General features: G+C 34.4%; 1 pseudogene; it reads left to right on the forward strand.

Moving 5' to 3' along the window:
* The first annotated feature begins 2,973 nt into the window (after window positions 1–2,973).
* Window positions 2,974–6,072, forward strand: LOC120113653 (annotated as a pseudogene).
* The last annotated feature ends 412 nt before the right edge of the window (window positions 6,073–6,484 follow it).

The raw sequence follows: 6,484 nt of genomic DNA on the forward strand, positions 1-6,484 counted from the left end.
ATAACATCAATTTTATTAAATTAATTTATTATTTTCCAACAATCCTTCGCAATAATGAAATTGACGATTCAAAATAGTGCGCTGATATGATGATAGATTCTATGTTTGATATTTACATAGGATAGATAGGTGTCCCATTTGAACCTTCCATTGTGAAAATATATTCAACTTACTGGCTATCCTGTAGACGTGATGTCCTTGAACTATCATACTGTTTGTGTAAGCGATGACATACTTTACACAAATATATATCTCTGACAATAATTTGGTTCTTACGATTATGTCCATATAACAATGGACATCTCTTGATTTTGCAAGAGCTTAGAGAGCTATGTCTTAATAATCTCCTTTAAGCGGCTCCACTTCACTCTCACATAAGTGACTTATGTTGTTTGGCTCACCAAAACACATAATGGTATTAAAAGCATTACTTAGCATTTTTCACATTTTAATCATTGGTTTTATCATAGGAATAGACTTAGGATAAGAACCGGACAATGACCTCAGTAAGTTTATGCAAGTAGGTTGTCCCACTGAATATAAATCTTAGGATCTCTAGTCAATTAGATTGTGTTTTCCTTCACATAGCGTTTAATAATTTATGGGCTTCAATCTAATTCCTTTCGATGTTTTATCGATTTAATTTTAATTCAACTTTTTAGTTAGTAGATCTGCAATATTATTTTTTGATTTTATAAAATCAATATAAATAACTTCAATTAAAATTAATTATTTAATGATATTATATAACAACATATGTGTCTCAATTTATCATTATACATTACATGAATTTATTTTGGGACAGTCCCTCCCAAAGGACCCCTAGTCTCAAGACAATAGAAATCCCAGTAGGGTAATCAGAATTTTATAGATAGATTCGGTAAATGTAACTTCTTCTTCCAAGATTTTAAGGCATTAACTATTTTTATCTCTACTCACTTGGAAAGGCCTAGGAAAGTGGGCCTGGCTTTTTCCTAGGTTAACAATAATGCAAATCTATTACCACACGAGTTTTTTTAATTTTGGAAAACTATTAAAATATCACTTTTCTTTTATTTATTTTTTGTCATTAATTTTAAGACAATTATAATATTAATTATCGACATTAGTAATTTATAATATTTTAATCACTTATATCATTATTTTATAATAGTTTGATCATTGAAACAATAAATACTTTTAGATTAATGATGTGAATTGTTAATAAAATAGATTAATTTTTAATTTAATTCCTAAACTTTACTTTAAATAATTATTAACCTTTAAATTCAACAAAAATCCATCATCATCAACCACCGTTTACTATTAACGTTAGTTAGTATCAATCGCTATCGTCAACAATCGTTGTACCCAAAATTTTCAATTAATTTCTTTTTTATCTTCTAAACGTGAATTTAATATTCATTTTCTTAAAAAACATTTTGAAATTAATAAATTTAACCTATAACTCTTTTACTCTATACAATTACAAAAGCAATTATGTCTGTGTCGTATTTACACTACTTTTTATTATTTAGAAGTTTATAAATTTATATAATTTTTGTATATTAATAATTTACTGATTTTAATGCATAGAATATTTAAGTTTTGATATTGTTAATAAAACAAATTTAATAAACTCACTAATGATCTATTGATAGTAACGTATAATTGATTAAATATCAATAATCATATAATATATATAATATTATTTTCATTTATTTTCTTTTTATATAATGCTTTAATTATTTTATAATTTAATTTATCATAAAAATTAAATATTTAATCTAAACTTATATATTTAAGAATTGCTAATTACAATTGTCTATAAAGTGATGTATCACATTTAAAATTTAAACAAAAAATTCAAAAGCATAAAGGGAAATATATTCTAATAAATATAAACGGAAGCTTAAACATTACGAAGCCTTCGAAAAATATTTGGTAAACTAAGATATAAATTTATTGGTATTGAAGAAATTGTTGAATGTTGTTGATAATGATTCATGGTCCTTCATCATTAACTCTTCTTAGTTTTCGTCCCACCTTTTTTAGTTGGTGCAAAATTGAATCAAGTGATTAACATGTGAAGTTAAGATTAAAAAAGTTAAGGGCACGTGAAATGTGTACTAAGTTCATAATTAATTCTTAAAACCTAACCATCTTTAATACTTTAACCATAAGCTATTGCAAATTATTAAAACGGTATTCTCATCTTAGTTGAGAAGGTTCTTCAATATAGGATTAAGGGAAACAAATTGATCAAACTCACTTTTTTTTAGCTTATTGTATTAGTAAAGTAAATTTATACATTGTAAAGAAAACTCTCAAAAGTGAAAACACACTTATTTTGATCCATGCACTTCTATTTCTCACGTTTTACTGTCAAAACTCCTAAATGCTTCCATTTCTTTCTTCCTTTTTGTGGCACTGTTTTAAGTCTTGCCTTCTTTTTGCTTGTATCTTCTTCATTGGCCCCTCGAGGAAGAAGGTGGATTTCCTTTTTCCTTTACTGGATTCGATAGAAATTTTGAACATGTTAGAGCATTCATTTTCGGGGTTTGTTTTGATTTTTACACTTGTGTGTCTGTTGGACTTTCCATGGAAATTAAAACTGTTTTTCGTTTTCAATATGTCTGCTTCATCCATAGTTTTGTTTTTATATAAATATTCTAGCTAATTTGAATAAATTCATGGTGAAATTTTTTAATCAATGCATCATAAGATTCCAGTGGTAAAGATTGAGTTATAGTTACTTAAGTTTGAGAAATTTAACCAGATGTACTACTGTTAGTAATTGGTGATAACATATGATTTAACTTTGCCATTTTTTGATTTTTTTTTTGACAATATCATGCTGATGTGATTTACTTGTGCTTTGATATCCATTAATATTAGTATGTATGTATATATGTTATATCCAATTATCCATATCGTTTGTCGCCTTTGTTATACTTTTGGTTTTAATTTTATTTGTTTGCTTATCTCAATTCAATGCCGGTACTTAGGTTGCTGGAATATATGAGCTTTAAAGTTGATTTGATGGAAGTATGTACCCAACTTGTTTTGCATTCGGATCTTTGAAGTCGGTAAATGTGGAAACATGAATCGGTATAAATTTGGAGGGTGATATCATAAATCTTCCATTTGGATAGAGTTGAGAGAATTTAATAGTTGATATCTGGTACTTGCGAAGTCATTGAAGCAGGCGAAGAGTTGAGAGTGGTGCAAAGTTCTGAAGAGGCGCACCGGCTGCATTCGGGATTGAGTGCGGATCGATAATGATTGGAGTCCACATGTTGTGAAACTCGGGTACAAGTGTTCTCTAGAAGATGATATTAATCAAATTTTTGATCCTATCAATCTTAAGGGTCCAAAGGGGTTACGTGCAAGCTCGAGCACTTTAAAGAAAACTGCTTTGAAGAAGCCAATCACAGTGGGGATGCCACACTCTCCTAGAATTGGAGCTTCGGAAACGTTATCACTGAAACAGGCTTTAAGGGATATTTGCATTTCAAAGGCATCGGAAATGGCTGCTATGAAACAGTTATCGATGTCAACTGGTTCTCCTCGGATCTCCGAAGCCAGGAGGATAAAAGGTTTGCTTAATTCTGTTGTAGTTGAAGCTGCCAGTGGATATGGTCACCCCAGAGACAAAGATAAGGGGAGCATGGTTGAAGTATCTTCGGTGCCTGAAGAAAGCAAATTGAATTCTTCTTGGATCATGGATATGCCGCAACAAGCTCCCAAGAATAAGTCATCGAGCCAAAATGATTCTTCTTCTTCTTCTCGGTTTGCACGTGGAACGACGCGAATTAGAGCTGGAACTTTTTCATCAACTCACACTGATGTTTCTGCTTCAAAAGAAGTTGGAATTCAAGCACCAAAGGACGGTGATACTAAATTAAAACCTGATGATACAGTGCCTGCTTCAGCCAAGTTACGGAAAAGTACGTCAGTGTCGAAGTCAGGAGAAAGGAGCAGGTTGCAATATATTGTTGCTTCTTCTAGCTCGATCAATCGTAACAGAGTAAACAGGATGGCAAGAAATGAACAGTGGGTGGCCAAAACAATTGTGAGGTACAAAACTTCTGTCAAGCCGAAAATGAAGCAGGGTTCCTTGTCTGGTGCTTGCGCTGCTAATACTTTTAATGAAGTTAATATTAGCTTGGATTCCACTACGAGTCAATTAGTTTGTCAGAGATGCCACTGCTCTATGAAGAGTTCAAGCAATGAGTCTAATCAAGATTCCTCAAAGTTGCAGTCAGCCGAGATTAGTACTGAAGTGAGCTGTGTCATGTGAATTCTGATGTTCGTAAACCGGCCTTGATTGAACATAGCAGTAACCGCGTTGCGGTTCCTAGGGTGAACAAGAGCCCAAAATCAAGAGCAAAGGGAGACTTCTCTAAATGTTCAAACAGCCATGATGATGAGTAGAACATGCGACTGTGATGATAAGAACCTAAGTAGGTCTAGTTGTGGCAACAGACCTCACATGTCAATGGATGCCAAGTGGGAAGCCATTCATCACGTTAGGCTGCAGGAAGAGGTCTTGGGGTTGATACATTTCAATCTTCTGAAGAAGCTTGGTTGTGGAGATATCGGGACTGTGTATCTTGCTGAGCTTATCAGTACAAACTGCTTGTTTGCGATAAAGGTCATGGACAATGAATATTTGGTGAGAAGGAAGAAAATGCCGAGGGCCCAAACAGAGAGGGAAATATTAAGGATACTTGATCACCCATTTTTACCTACTTTATATGCCCAATTCACATCAGATAACTTATCATGTTTAGTTATGGAGTACTGTCCCGGTGGGGGATCTCCATGTCCTCGGCAAAGGCAGTCTGGGAGATGTTTTCCTGAGATAGCAGCTAGGTAAGATGTTTACATGATGAAAACTCAATATATATCATGATTGCCTTCTAATTGTTCAAAACATCTTCATAATTGAGGAAGAAAAATAACAGAAAGGAAAAGGAATAAAGGAAGATGCTTCAATTAAGTTCACGACTCTTTCTTTATATTGCTAGCTTATATGACCTTGGAACTCCACTTGTATCCGAGTAAATTACTTCTTGTCTTTAACAAAACGTCATCCTTTACTCAAATAGTAGGAAGTTTTAATGGACTTGCTTAACTTCGGTTTTCACTTCGAGTTGTTGATTCTTATTGCAAGATGTCTGTTTTTACTTGTTTCCTTCGTTGTGATAATGAAATAAGAAAAGCGCCTGGTGATCATTGTCTATTGTACGTTTATGAACTGGGGTTATATATATATATCATTTTGTGTGCAGGTTTTATGTGGCAGAGGTTCTTCTTGCTCTGGAGTTATCTACCGTGATTTGAAACCCGAAAACATTCTGGTTCGAGAAGATGGCCATATAATGCTCACAGATTTTGACCTTTCACTTAGATGCACAGTTAGCCCAACTCTTTTGAAATCTCCTTCGAATATCGATGCTGCAAGGATATCCGGTGCATGCATAGCATCTAGCTGCACCGAACCCTTCTGCATCGTACCATCGTGTCGAGTCTCATGCTTCGGTCCTACGTTATTGCCTGCTAGGGCGAAAACAAGCAAACTCAAACCTCAACGACTGCCTCAGCTTATGGCTGAGCCTACCGATTCAAGATCCAACTCCTTTGTTGGGACACATGAATACTTGGCTCCTGAGATTATTAAAGGAGAGGGTCATGGAGCAGCTGTGGATTGGTGGACCTTCGGTATCTTTCTTTAAAGGTAGGACGCCCTTTAAAGGTGCAGGTAACGAGGAGACGTTAGCTAATGTGGTGGTGCAGAGCCTTAAGTTCCCAGACTGCCCGCATGTTAGTTTCCACGCAAGGGATCTCATAAGGAGGCTGTTGGTTAAGGTGCCAGAGAATCGGCTGGGAACGGAAAAAGGTGCTGCCGAGATCAAGCAACATCCATTCTTCCAAGGATTGAATTGGGCTTTGATACGATGCACTGTTCCCCCGGAACTACCCAACACTATGAATTCGAGGTTCCGAGCATGATGTCACCTGGAACAGTGACAAATTGATTAGGAACGTAAAGCTACTGTTGAGCACCTTGAATTTGAGTTGTTCTAATGAAAGCATGTTTTAAGATAGCTTTTTATTATTATTTTTCTTTTTCCACCCTTCATACACACCATCCATATGAGAGCTTGAGCCCATTTAAAGGATGCAGACTAACTTTGGTGTTGGGCTCTAATAGGAATCCACACTACTCGGATCTAAAACATAAAGCTAAACCTTTTACCCTTATACACTACTTCTATAAAAAAACAAATAATTTGATGTCTGATGCAGGACAATATATGAGAATAAAATCTTGTTGAAATATTTGTACGCATGTAAGGCATGCTTGAATTGTATTCCAACAGCAAAACAAGTGCAGGTTCTTGTTCGAATGATGTTTAAAAGAGTTGAGATGTAGAAGCCTCCTTGATATTTCCTTCAACTACGTTACATGCATGAACCCTTAAACTAATACCACATG

Source organism: Hibiscus syriacus, unplaced genomic scaffold (genome assembly GCF_006381635.1).
Source record: "Hibiscus syriacus cultivar Baekdansim isolate YM2019G1 unplaced genomic scaffold, ASM638163v2 tig00110213_pilon, whole genome shotgun sequence".
NCBI lineage: Eukaryota > Viridiplantae > Streptophyta > Magnoliopsida > Malvales > Malvaceae > Hibiscus > Hibiscus syriacus.